We start from the raw sequence: 15,238 nt of genomic DNA, 5'->3' as shown, positions 1-15,238 counted from the left end.
CCTGCTTTGTAGGTGTTACAATTGTTGTAAACTACTACAAATGATCTAATCGTGATCATTCATGTATTAAACATGCGAGCGGGGATATTCTATACAAAGGAGTTTCTATAAGACCAAACCACGAAATGTTTAGTCTTATTATATAACACTGTTCATAATAAAGACTTACATTTCACTAGGATGACCATAGGTAACATGACCTGAATCCTAAGTGAGTTGTGAACTCCTGCTTATGAGGGCGGTCCTTTGATTTGTATGGGTGAGAGTGGCCAGATCACCGACTTATCAAGCCTACCATTTTGGGTATTCGTTTGATTGGGGAGCTTGGAACACAGCTATACAAGATGGAATTCACTCATTCCCTGAAGCAGGGGTAAGTAGATAAATTGCTCCCTTAAGGGTTGATTCCAGGTCTTGAACGATGTGGCGCCACACCCTCTCCTGGTCCGAGAGGGGTTTAGTCATAGTAGGACTATGATCTATTGTTCATTAGAGGGATCAGTGGTACTTAAGAAGTTAGATGTAACTATAGATGCAAAATGGTAAATTGGCCTAATTGTACTTACGAGCAATTTGTGAAGGGTCATCGTACTGTTGATTGGTTAGATCCAATGGACACAGAAATATATTTGTAGTACGAAGAGTGAATTATCGATCTTTAGTAGAGTGCCCGACAATTAACGGATGGTGGATAATGTAATTAAAGAGTTTAATTAATTATTCATGTACTGTTGGAGCTTCAAGCTACAGGTCCATAAGGTTCCCTTGGTAGCTCAAAAGGATTTAGTTGAGAATAAGTTTTTGAGTTAATTTGAATTGTTCAAATTAATAAGAGGGATTTAATTATATATGATATAATTAAATTGTTCTTCGATTATATATGATATAATTGTTCATAATGTATTTGATACATTATAGTTTAATGAGAGGAAATAATTATTTGAATGAGAATTCAAATATTTTCTATGAATGTGATTCATAATTGTTAAATTTAATATAAATACTATAAAATAGAGAAAAGAAACTATAGTTTATATTGTATGTGAACAATATTAACTATAGGTTATATATTATATTTGATATAACATATAGTTTAATATAAATATAATAATGATAAGTTAGTTATCATATTTATTTATATTATTTTATTATTATTTGAATAATAACTTCCCCATCATTTCTCTCCTATCACCTTAGTGAGTGGTTATTAATTTTAATGGTAAGAGAAATAAAAGAAAAGTGGTTTTCTCTTCTTTTTCAACGTTTGTAATTTGCTGAGCGATTGAGAATTTCTGTGTTCTTGATTTTTTGAGAGCTTTCTCAATCTTCTTCTTTCCTCCACCCAAAACTATCCCTCATAACCAAAATAGCTAGCAGCCCACCACAACTGAATTCTCAACCCGAGAATACCAAAAGCTCTTTGTGGTTGTGTCTGGTTTGTTTGGTACGAGAAAATCTTTAAAGAAGGTCCTTCAAGAAGTTGTTGTTTCGTGACTGTCGAAGGAGGTTACGTGAAGGAAAAGGTCTTTAAAGGTAATGTATCTTGAAACCCCTTTTATTGTAAAGGGAATGCTGTAATTTATTTTGAATGCATATTTATTGTATGCTTACTGTAAGTTTTGTTTTCAATAATTAATGGAATTTGATAATCCACTTCTACTCAAGGATCTTCTCAAACGAGTTCCTTCAAATGTAGTGTTCATTTGTTTCAATTCTTAATTATGTGTTTTGTATATTGGATTGAGAATGATTTTGGTGGGGGGGGGGGGGGTGGTGAAATTCAATAAACATTTAAAAAAAAAAAAAAAACTAAGTGGGAGGTGTTGGAGATGAATCCCTAAACTCTCGTTGGTCCTGTAGTTTGTAAACATGTATTGAACAAATGCTTGTGATGTAATAATATATGACATTTTTCTTCACTATTGTCTATGGAACATTGGATGTTTTATTTTCTTACCACAACCAATAAACTAAGATCCCTGGTTGTCATTGTAACTTAAGCATGTATGTGGAGAGATACAGGTGGATCATGCCTTAAGTATGACCAAAATAGTTTGTAGTATATGGATATAGGAGGGATACCTTATCCTGGTAACACTACGGATGCGACCCGCTTTGTAGAATAGTTACAAGTGTTGTGACTTGCTACAAATGGTCTGATCCTGATCATTCATGTAGAGACATGTGAGCGGGACGTCGTATACAAAGAAGTTTGTATAAGACCAGACCACGAAGTGTTATAGTCTCGTTATATAACTCGTTCATAGACAGAGACTTTACTTCACTAAGGTGTGGTTGTCATCCTGAATGAGTCGGGAACTCCTGCCTTTGAGGGCAATCCTTTGATTTGCATGGGTGCGAGTGGCTAGATCACCGACTTAAACCTACCACTTTGGAGATTCGTCTAATTTGGAAGCTGGGAACTCAGCTACATAAGATGAAATTCACTCATTCCCGAAGCAGGGGTAAATAGATAGATTGCTCCCTTAAGGGCTGATTCCAGAACTTGAACGATGTGACGCCACACACCATCTCATGGCCCGAGAGGTGTCCACACATAGTAGGACTATGTTGTATTGTTCATTAGAGGGATTGGTGGTACTTAAGAAGTTAGATGTAATTACAGAGGCAAAACGGTAAATTGGCTTGCTGTAATTACGAGCATCTGTGAAGGGTCATCATACTGATGATTGGTTATATCCAATGGACATAGAAATATATCTATGGCAAGAAGAGTTCAATTATCGGTCTTTAGTGGAATGCCTGACAGTTAATGGATGGTGGATATCGTGACTAAAGAGTTTAGTCAGCTATTCACGTACCGTTGGAGCTTCGAGCCATAGGTTCATAAGGTCCCCTTGGTAGCTCAATGGGTTCAAGTTGAGAATCAATTTTTGGGTCAATTTGAAGTATTCAAATTGACAAGAGGGAGTTTGATTATATATGATATAATTAAACGGGTCAATTATATAAGATATAGTTGACATGATGTATGAGATACATATAATGGAGGAAAGGATATAAATATGATTTATATCTAGTGGAGGAGAAAATGACTATGGTTCATATGTTGCATATGATGTGATATTAAACCATAGGTTAAAAATATAATATGATTATATTTATTTTTTAATTTAACAATTATGGGATAATTATTGGCGATTTTTTCTCCGTAATCGAATGAGATAGTGAGAGGTTGCATTCAGTTTTCGTAACTGAAGACTCAAATGCAAATGGTTTTCATTTTGCAAAATATCCACTACTACAAAATCTACATTACTTGACACTTATAGTTTTTAATTATTTGGCGTTTATGTAGAAAAAAGTCAAGTAATATGATTTTGGACAAAAAAAGGTCAAGTAAAAGGGTTAAAAAAACGGAGATAGATGGAATATTTCAGATATTTTCACGCGAACCTTTATTTGACACGATTTTCGTGTCAAGTAATATAAGTCTTACTTGACACGTTTCACGTGTCAAGTATAAGAAGCTCTTACTTGACATTTTTTTCGTGTCAAATAAAAGGGTTAAAAAAGTGGAGATTGACGGAATATTTCAGACATTTTAACGTGAACCTTTACTTGACATGATTTTTGTGTCAAGTCATATAAGGTCGTACTTGACATGTTTTACGTGTCAAGTATAAGAAGCTCTTACTAGACATTTTTTTTGTGCAAGTAAAAGGGTTAAAAAAGCGGAGATTGACAGAATATTTCGGATATTTGATAGGCCTCCAATTTCGTAGGCGAATCATATAACATTTGGTAGTTCCGGGTAAGCGATCGCGGGGTCTTTGTGGGCGATCGTCTAGTGTTAATCAGCGATCGTATAGCACTAGGTAGGCGATTGTATAACATTTTGTTACTCAGCGATTGTGTAGCGAAGCTAAGCGATCGTGTAGCCGAGCTCAGCAATCGTGTAGCATTTGGTACGCAATCGTATAACATTGGGTAGACGATCGTATAACATTTTGTTACTTAGCGATCGTGTAGTATTTGGTAGGCGATCGTATAGCATTGGGTAGACGATCGTATAGCATTTTGTTACTCAGCATTCGTGTAGCAGAGCTAAGCGATCATGTAGCATTTGGTAGGCGATCATATAGCATTGGGTAGGCGATCGTATAGCATTTTGTTACTCAGCGATCGTGTAGCAGAGCTCAACGATCGTGTAGATAATTTAAGCGATCGTATAGTATTTTGTAAACGATCGTTTGGACTTGTTAAGCGGTCGTCTAGTCTTTGTTTGTCTATTAATATTTTCATGTGAACCTTTACTTGACATTTTTTTAGTGTCAACTAAAATATTAAAAAGATTTATCTAATAATATTTTTTTCTTACTTTAATGAAAAGTCCTAGATTTATAACTTCATTTTCTCCATTTCCCTCCTTCCCCAAACCATTGGCCATCCACATTTATCCTAGTTTCCTCCACCCGAATTTCTCTAGTCCGTCAGTGTTGTCGTCCGTGGTCGTCTTCTGTCGGTGGTATCGTCCGATGGGTCATCCGCTGCCGATGGTGTCGTCTGGTGGGTCGTCCGCTATCGCTAGCCCGTGGTCGTCGTTCTCTAGTCGCCTTGCCTCCGTCCATGGTCGTCCACTGCCGATGGTGTCGTCTGGTTGGTCGTCGGTCCGTGGTGCCATTGGGATCGTTCACTGTGAGTAAGTATTTCATGCAAACATTTTTGTTATGTGTATATATATATATTTAATTGAAATGTGTATATATTTGTTATGTGTATGTTTCTTTTTTAGTTTGAGGATGCACTTTGTGATTAGATTAGATGATACAGTTTGGGGATGCACTTATGGATGATGTTTCTTTTTTTCAGTTTGAGGATGCACTTACGGATGCAGTTTTTTTTAGTTTGAGGATGCAGTTTGTGATTAGTTTGTGATATTTTGTTGATTTGTTTGGTTTTATGGGTTTTTGTGATTCTGTTGGAATATAATGTTTGATTATTTGGACCAAATTTTGGTGGATTGTTTATGTTTTAGATATTAATTTTGCTGATCTGCTTAGTTTTTATGTCTTCAATCATCTTCCGCGAATAAAGATTCTTAAGTTCTCACACAAAGTCTTATGACAAAAATAAAAGTGTACAAAATAGTGGGTTAGTTTAATTGCAAAAACAATGCAAGTATCTAGCCCAAAAGATAAAAATCCTATAATTGGAGACATGTCCTTTTATGGGGTAATACAAGAGATTTGGGAACTAAATTATAATACTTTTAAGGTTTCAATTTTTAAATGTGATTGGGTTGAGAATAGTGATGGCATAAAAACTGATGAGCTTGGTTTTGTGTTAGTTGACTTAAATAGAATAGCCCACAAGAATGATTCTTTCATACTGGCATCCCAAGCAAGACAAGTATTTTATGTTGAGGATCCAAGTGATGGTCGATGGTCTATTGTTCTTAATCTACCACAAAGAGATTTTGAGGATCAATACAATGACGATGAACTTGGAGATACTACTCTACATTGTCAAGGAATTCCTAAAGTCATGTTAGATATTGAATCTATAATTGATTTGGATGAGAACACTTCAACATATGTAAGAGTTGATTGTGAAGGCACATGGATTCCTAAAGAGTAAATGTATGGGTGGGTTTTCACTTACTAATTAATTTTTATAATTTTGTTGTATCTGACACCTAACTAAACTATTTTCTATTTTTCAGGATAATTCTTACACCATGGAGATGGCAAGTGATGAGGACTTGCAGCTTGGTTTGGATAATGTCAATGAAAATATGGAACCGAAGCAAGATGAAATACCAGACAAAAAGAAAAGGCGAACGCGAGGACCGACTATTATGCATGAGATAACAAAAATTAGGAGTGTAGGGGAATGCCCAAAACTTTTTTTGTGTAAATATTTTGTTCAGCCATTATAGGTTACATACTTCAAAGAAATGTGTGGTGGGGGATAGAATTTTAGTCTTGTGAAATTGGAATATATAGCACATATAGATTGGTCGTACAATTGTGGAATTATCATATATTGGGGTGGGTTGATAGAGTAATGTAAATTTTTGGAATGATCGTACTGTTGTACGATTCGTCTTGTAAATTTTGGAACCGTTCATGTAGACATGAGTAATAGAAGAATGGAATTGTTTATTTTAGTATTCTTAATTGTTACGTTGGATGTATTGAGCTGATATGTAGATATGAAATATATGTGCAACTGTTTAGTTGATGTAATTCTCTTATTGGAACAAATGTAATGCAGGAAATGAGAAATGGAAATTAAATTTGAATGTTTAATTTGGAAAAAAAAACATAGATGACATTGAAAATGTGTCAAGAATTATATTACTTGACCCTTATTTCGTGTCAAGATAAAAAAATATACTTGACAAATAAAAAATGTCAAGAGTAATCACAATAATAAGTGTCAAGAATTAATACACTTGACATGTCATTAGTGTCAAGTGTATTATATTTCATGACACGGAAAATGTGTCAAGAATTATTTCTCTTGACGTTTTTACAGTGTCAAGTTATCACATTATAATTGACACTCGAATAGTTGACGCTTTTATAAGTGTCAAGTATATCCTTTACTTGACATTGGAAAAACGTCAAGTAATCCAATTTCTGTAGCAAACCGAGAGCATACACGACAGCTCAAAGTTTACTAAACGATCATGTACACGTGTGCATTTCTTAACCGATTGCATAGAATTACATAAACGATCGTCTAGCTTTTTTTAAGTAATCGCGCATCCGAGCATTTTACTAAACGATCGTCTATACGATCAGCCTTAGTTTACTACACGATTGTACATTTTTTATTAAACGATCAAGCAGTCGTCTATACGATAGACTTCCAATATCTCCCACTTGCTTGGTTGTGGTAAGCGATCGTTCCTTCTTCCTTCCCTCTACCAAATCCAACAGAGCCCACACCTCCTAGATTCTCACTTCGAGAATATCGAGGTTTCCGAGTGGTTGTGTCCTCCATTGTTGCCTTGTTCGTGAAGAGTTCGTTCGTGGGTAGACGATAACAAGATTTGGTGGGCAGTTGGTTTGGCTGGCGTAGCGACAGTGAGAGGTGCATTCCTTTGACGAGAGCGAAATTTAAAGGAGAAAAAGAGTTCTTCAACTAGTATGTATCTCGTTCCTTTGTTGTTTGAAGTTTAAAGCATGCTGTAATTTGTTGTTAAATGCATAACGTGTATGTTTGATTGTGAATGCACTATTTCTAACAATGAGTTTGGAATGATCTTACTTCTGCTCAGAGGTCCTCTTTGATAAGAGTTCCTTCATGAGGGGGGAAGGTAAGTTGGTTTCTTTAAGTAAACGTATATATAAGTTTAAGTAAATGTAGATATGTCTTGGTTTGTTTCAATTCTTATGAGTTGGTTGGGTTTAAGTTGGGTTTTAAATTCTATATTAGGTTAGAGATTGAAATATGTAGTTATGAGTTCGTTGGGTTTAAGTTGGGTTTTAAGTTTTATATTAGGTTTGAAGTTAAAGTGGGTTCTATTTGTTAATGTTCTTATATTGGTTTTAAGTTCTATATTGAGTTTGAGATTGAAATATGCAAGTTTGAGTTGGTTTGTTTCAATTCATTAATGTTCTTAGTGGAGTTTTAAATTCTATATTCATTTTGAGATTTATATATGGTATATTGAGCATTAAACTTATTTAAATTTATATTTTGTAGGTACCTCGAGGTTTATGTTGTAGATGCATCTCCCGACAAATTTATTTAGATTGTAGATGATGTTATTTTCGATTTAGGAATTGTGGATTAAGGTTGTAGATGCATCTCCCCATAGGACCCGATGCTATCATGTATTGTTATTTTAGATTAAGGAATTATGGATGTATTGTTTTAATTAGAGACGAATAATATGTTTAAGACTTGAAATTCAAACATGTTTTCTATATATTATTTACTATTGTAGACATTTACTTGATCTTGGCAATTTTTATATTAGTTTGAATGATATTTATAAAATTCAAACATGTATGACATTTGAAAAAAAATAGATTTAAATAAAGAAAGAAAAAAAGCTAATTTCGATGGTTAAATATATAATCCCGACGATACAAAGGGTGGGGAAAACCATAATTTAATGCATTTTTTTATCTTCTCCCAACGCTAAGGATCAAACCCCCGACGGTTCATGGGGTTGAAAAAAGATACAAAATCCCGACAGTGCAAGGTCACCGTCGGGATAGGATAATTGAATATCTTCCGATGATGACACTAATTTGTCACCGTTGGGATTTAATTATTTATCCCGATGGTGGCTTCTCACCATCTGGCGAACTTTTTTATCCCGACGCTCTTAATAAATTACAATCGTTGGGGTTTACAAATTATCCCGATAATGTTGTTTAGGGTCAGCGTAAAAGCCCATTCTCCATCCGTCGAGATAACAGTTTTTTCCTACGATACCACTGTTATACCATCGAGGAAGGTTATGTCAACAAGGCTTTGCCCACAATCCGCCCCAAAGATTGTTTGACTGTCAGAAAAAGTTTTGCCGACGCTCTTTTAGACTAATCCCAACGATTCTCAACGTTGGAAAAGGTTCAAATTATTGTAGTGTGTCTTGCTTCTTCTAGTGTTCTTTCCATTGAAAATCATAGGAATTTGAAACCGTCTTGCAAGTATAAATTCAGTAACGTAACTTGTATAATACCTTATTTATAGTGCGCTTCTTGCCAAATTGCTGAACCAAAAGGCTGAAGGTTATTTCCCAGTGGAAAAGATGTTAAATGAGGAGAATGAGCTCATGCACCAAGCTATTTTCACTTATCCAGATTATCAAAGTCGTTGGTTTTTGTTAGTAACTCAAAACTGCAAATTAGTTTTTGAGTTGGTCTAGTCAATTCCTAGTTTCTAGAAAATAGTTGAAGTTATTTTTAGTTGTAGTCAAGTCTAAGTTCCTATTCTTGTGGAGTTAGTGGGATTAGTTACTAACATTTTGGAATCTATTTTTAGATTCAAGATATGTATTTATATGGAGTTTTCTAGAATGAAATGAACACACTTCCCATTTTTCTCATTTCCCTCGCATTAGTTAGAACAACACTGGTATCAAAGCTCTCAATTCTTAAGGGATCTGTGAGTGAGAATTAGTGAAATATCTCCGAGAGAAACTGAGTGATTGTCACACCCCGCTCCATATTACCCTCTTAACCTGGATGGAATGGTGACTGCAACATTTACCAACCCCCTTATTGGCACTTACTGCCTATCTAACCTGTTAAATTTGCTCAAACCCTAAATACATACATTTCATTAATATACTAAACTAATTAACTCAGAACTTAACACATTTACATTACAGGGTTTCACAGCACTGTTTTACATGAATATTACAACTTAGTGAGCCCCATCTAAAATACTAGTCCCTATCTGACAGACACATGTGTACTAACTAATACATGTCTTCAATTAAGCTTCCTTCAACCTGACTCTTTGAGTGGCAGAGCAGCAGTAGAGAAGTCTTTTGGGAACCGACCGCTACCTGAAAGGAAAATATTTGAAAATATGAGTTAGAAGCCCAGTGAGTGACTAGCATTTAAAGCATAACGTTCATACATAAATTTGATATTATAACTGAAAGCTTTAACTGAAAACATAAACTTGGCAACTATTATTCATGTCATCATCAACATCATATAGAACTTTTTTATGCTTTGCTGGACTATGCCTTAGTCTATCAGTCTAGAGTGGCCCTCTTGCTCACTCTTTATTATCCTTTACTACATTACTACTTAACTGGGAAGGAACCCTTTTGTTCTCTTCCTAAAAACATAATTTGCAACCTTAGTTGAGAGAGAACCTTTACTCAATTCCTCAATGTCAATCCAAAGTTAGTGTGGAGTGATCTCTACAATACCAATAACAACTTTTCTTATATTCATGTGATTCTAGTTTAAGTACCGTCATACCTTAAGTACAACTGCTCAGATACCTTCTCTGTATACTTCAGTATCGAGCTGCTCGGATACCTTCTCCATGTCCTTCAGTATCGAGCTATTCAAATTCTAGGACAAAGTTTCAGTACCTTCTCATCTAGTCCTTCAGTACCGAGCTATTCAAACCTAGGACTAAGCTTTAGTACCTTCTCATCTAGTCCTTCAGTACTGAGCTATTCAAATCTAAGACTGAGTTTTATTACCTTCTCATCTAGTCCTTCAGTACTAAGATACTCACACTGAACTTGCTTATTCTTATCTCTTAATGACTTAGTTGCCCAAAAGCTTTCTATACTAACACATCCTCTTGTTCATTGAAAAGCATAACATAAACATAACATTAATGTGAGATGCGTTGCCTGGTAACTATTTGAGAATAGTTGTCATAAATAGCTTTCAGTAAACATGCATTGCTGGACATTCATAAGCATTAACAATTTACTTAAAACATTTAAAGCATTTAGAGTCACTCACAGCTCGTCGGGGCTCCTAACGATTTATATGCCTCTCCTAGCTCCTCTTGGCCTGAAAGGACATAATCCTAGGTTAGATTCCTTTGAATTCTCAGCAAAATGCTTCAGGTAGCTCGCTTACTAATGGAACTTTCACCAACAAAACAACATTACTAGTAAGATGATCATTATGAGCAAGATCATCCTCATCAGCGAGATTTACCACTTCCAGCGAGATTTGTGACTTTCTTAACTCACTTTCGCTCTCGCTCATTTTCTTATCTCTCTTTCATTCTCGCTCATTTTCTTATCTCTTGCTCGCTCTCGCTCACTATGGTGAGCTGTTTGCTTATTCTTCCCAAGCAGCTGCCTGTTTATGCACCGATTCCCTGTTTCAACTTCAAAATTCATAACTTAAAATCCAGAACTCTTTTTAAGAAACTTTCTTCTATAAACTTGTTTAGAATTGATTAACTTTTTTACCTTAAAATATCGGCCCCAAATTCCTTGTAATTTGGTTTGGAGCTTCCAATATTCACTTCGAGCTTTGATTAATCCGAGAATCTGCCCCTTCTGCAAATTCTTCACTTTTTGTTCTTCTCCCCATGAGATCTGTCTCCGGAAAAATAACCTTAAAATCTAGGTCCCAGCTTTCAAATTGCACCGATCTCACTTAATTTGCTCAAGTCGTTTTCGAAAACCTAGCTTTTGAAGTTCCTCTTCCTTTTATACTTCCTGCCGCCTCCTCTGTTCAATGATCAAACCGCCACCTCATCCAGCACTTAGTGCTTCTGACCCAATTCCAATTAGTGAGTTTCTTCAATTAATTTTTTTTTCCTTCTCTTCCTTCATAACCCAAGTTAGGCCTTCGCCTCATTATATGAATTTAGCATGCATCGAGTTTCAACGCCTTGCGTACATCACATACTCCATTGTCTAACGCCCAGTGCCTATCGTCTAGTGCCTAATGTCTATCGTCTAGCACCCAACGTCCATCGTCTAGTGCCCAACATCTATCGTCTAGCACCCAACGTCCATCGTCTAGTGCCCAATGTCTATCGTTTAGTGCCCAACGTCCATCGTCTAGCACCCAATGTCTATTTTCTAGTGCCCAACGTCCATCATCTAGCGCCTAATGTCTATCATCTAGCGCTTTTGTGCAGCTCATCGTCTAGCAATAATGCTGATCGCGCAGTACCAATGCTCCATCGCTTAGCGCTATCGTCCAAAGTATAGCGCTATCGTTTAGCTCCGCGCAATTACTACACGATTGCCCAACGCCTGCTTACACGATCGCCTACCTCATCGTGTAGTGTCGTTCACTTACTAGACGATCGCATACCCAATTGTATAGTGCCGCTCATCTGCCACCCGATCTTCCAGCGCCTTTACTCGCACACACTTGAGGCTGCCGCAAGCCTTATTAATGCATCATGCCTTTCAACCCATGCGTTCATCCTTAGTACCAACACATGGTTTATCCTTGCCTTCAACATTTAACCTCTACAAGCCTTGGTTGCTACACCCGCAACCCCATACGTCCACACTTCTCCACAACGCTTGCCTACACTTTGCTACCATACTTAGCCAATTTTCACTTGTTATATTATCTAAAACTCACCCTTGACTAAGTATTTCTAACACTTAGAATTTTCTTCCTCCATCTGCCTACTTTCTTTACCTTCTTTCATAATTTTACATAACACGCTTGTTACTCACTTATGTAGGAAAAATGGAGTACGGGGTTGACAATGATACACCTGTGAGAGTTGTTAAAGATGGAATTAGGATCAAACAGTCTTTCTTCATTGGCTCCATCTGTGTTTGATGGTGAAAACTACCAGGCATGGGCTATCAGAATGCAAGCCTACATGGAGGGTTGTGATTATTGGGAAGCAATTGTGCAAGACTATGAGATTGCTCCACTTCCTGATAACTCAACAATACATCAGATGAAGACTCACAAGGAGAGGGTCACTAGGAAGGAAAAAGCTCGAGCTTGCCTATATGCAGCTGTGTCTCCCGCCATATTCAACAGAATTATGGCTTTGAAGTCGGCAAAGAAGATCCGAGAGTTCCTCAAAAGTGAGTATGAAGGTGATGAGAGGATTAAAGGCATGAAAGTGTTGAACTTGGTGCGAGAATTTGAGAGAATGCAAATGAAGAATTCTAAGTCCATTAACGAGTATTCAGATAAGTTATTGGGATTGCTAACAAGGCAAAAACATTAGGAACCAATTTATCTGACAATAGATTGGTTCAGAAGATTCTAGTTTCAGTACTTGAGAGATATGAAGCAATCATTGCTTCCTTAGAAAATACTAAAGACCTCTCAGAACTCAAGGTGATAGAAATGGTTAGTGCTTTGCAAGCACAAGAGCAGAGGATGTTGATGAGACAGGAAGGAAGCATTGAGGGGGCATTGAAAGCTAGAGTGCAGTAGGGAGAAGGTGGAAGAGAGAAGAAGGGGAAAGGAAAGAAGAGAAGTGGCAGCAGTAGTTTAGAGTCTGCTGCAAAGGATGCTAGTAATACATGCAAACACTATGGGAAGCCGAATCATCCAAATTCCAGATGTGATGGAACACAAGATATATACAGCGAAAAAAGGACCTAATTACACTCTAATTGCTTTTAATTAAAAAAAAATTAGCATGCAATTGAAGGAAAAAAACAGTAAATTAGAAAATTACTTTTGAAGCTCCCGAAAATCGCTTTTCCTCGTTGAATCTCGATACGAACTCTTTCGAACCACCACTAGAGTTGACTTACTATCCTCTGGACTCAAAACTAAATTGTGGGACTCGGTGGATGAAGAAACCGAGAGAGAGAAAGAGATAAAAAAAGAAATGGATTTTTGGGTTGGGTTTTGGGTTATGAATTTTCCTCAAAATAGTGTTTTTTTTTCAGCCCAAATTTGAAAACAATTTTGGCAAAATGGGCAAAAAAATTTTTCATTAAAATTGAAAGTCCAATTTATAGAAAAAAGCCATGCAACAATTGCATGAAACAAATCCATAAAAATCCAACACCTAGAATCCATTATCTAAGCGGGCTTAATGTCTCCACTATAAGCCAACACCTAGCCCACTATTTTGTTAATAGAATTATCTGACAAAAGTTTGGATTTTCCCACTAACTTTAGTCAAAGGGCAAAATAATCATTTTGTCCAAGTCAAACTTTGATAAAAAAAGTCAACATTTTGACTTTTATGATTTTTTCCGTGTTGACTAATTTTGACCTCCCAACCATGAATCCACATTTATTTTCTCAAAATTCAAATCACATTTGAATATAAGATCGGTCAAAGTTTGACTTTTCAAAGTCAAAAGTCAACACTTTGACTTTTACATCTTTGACCATTTCCATTATTTTCGAGCTTCCGAATATGAGTGTATTCATATTCTTGATATTTAAATCACATTTAAATATTAAAACTGTATCTCTAAACTGAAAAAACCGACCATTATATCACATATACTTGTCGGTTTCTCTCTCTTCACCTAATTCGAACAATTCGAATTATTCTATCATACTATTCTAAGTTTATTCCATATGAGATAGTAGGGGAACCTAATGAACCTATAGATCATGGGCTCCAATGATCCGAGATTAGCTGGCTAAACTCTTTAGACGGAGCTAATCAACATTCTACTCACGGGTCATTCCACTATAGTCCCGTAGTTGCACTCCCCTCACTATAGATATATTTGTGTCCATTTTATATAACCATGATTAGTAAGCTAATCCTTCACAGGTTGTTAGTAATCTCGGCTGGGTCATAAAAATCGTTTTACCCCCAAGACTACATCTTGTTCCTTAAGTTCCATTGATCCTCTAGTGAACAATTGGTTTAAGATCCAACCTATAAACTAAATCCCTCTCGGGCCAAGGAGAGGGTGGGGCTCCTTGTTCAAGACCTAGATTCAGTACTAAATGGAACAACTTATCTATTATCCCTATAACGGGTAGGAGTGAATTCCGTCTTGCACCCTATGTTCCCAGCTATCCACTTGATCTTACCCCTGAAATGGGAGGCTTATTGGGCCAGTGATAATGAGCTGCCCTCACCTATGCAGATCTAAGGATAATTCCGAGTGAACAGGAGTTCATAGTTAGCTTAGGATTAAGATTAAGTTACCTAGGTCATCAATTAATGAAATAGTCAGTTTTATACATAAAATGAATTTTAGAACGTAAAAAGTGACTATTTCATGGTTTAGTCTTATGCAAATTCATTGCATAGGATGCTCCCACTCACATATCTCTATATGAACGATTCAGGATCACATTGTTTGTACTAACTACAAAGTGGGCCGCATCCATAGTGTCCCCAGAACAAGGCGCCCAACCTTATTCATATACTATAGACCATTTTTAGGTTATATATTTGAACTTGATCCACATTTATGTCACTACATAAAGTTCAAACTACATTAAATAGCCTCAGGACCTTAGTTTATTCGATTCAAGATTACAATTTCAATAACAACTTTATCGAAAAACAAAACAAAATATATTTATTAATTTACAAACTACGAGTTTTAGGACATAAAATCTAACAAGATGTGAAGTGTAGAAGATGTCACTTATTGGGACACATTGAACGATTTTTGTAAGGAAGAAAAAACTCAATAGCAAGGAAGAGCACAATGTTATAGTACAACAAGAAGAAGATCAACTCTTTGTGGCTACTTGGTTCTCATCAGTCACTCAATGTGATGGTTGGTTGGTTGATAGTGGGTGTACCAATCACATGACAAGTGACAAAGAGTTGTTCAAGGACCTTGACAAGTCATTCAAGTCAAGGGTGAAGATAGAAAACAATGGGTATC

The sequence above is a fragment of the Benincasa hispida genome, chromosome 9, assembly GCF_009727055.1.
Source record: "Benincasa hispida cultivar B227 chromosome 9, ASM972705v1, whole genome shotgun sequence".
Lineage (NCBI taxonomy): Eukaryota > Viridiplantae > Streptophyta > Magnoliopsida > Cucurbitales > Cucurbitaceae > Benincasa > Benincasa hispida.
Note: the sequence above shows the minus strand (reverse complement) of the source record.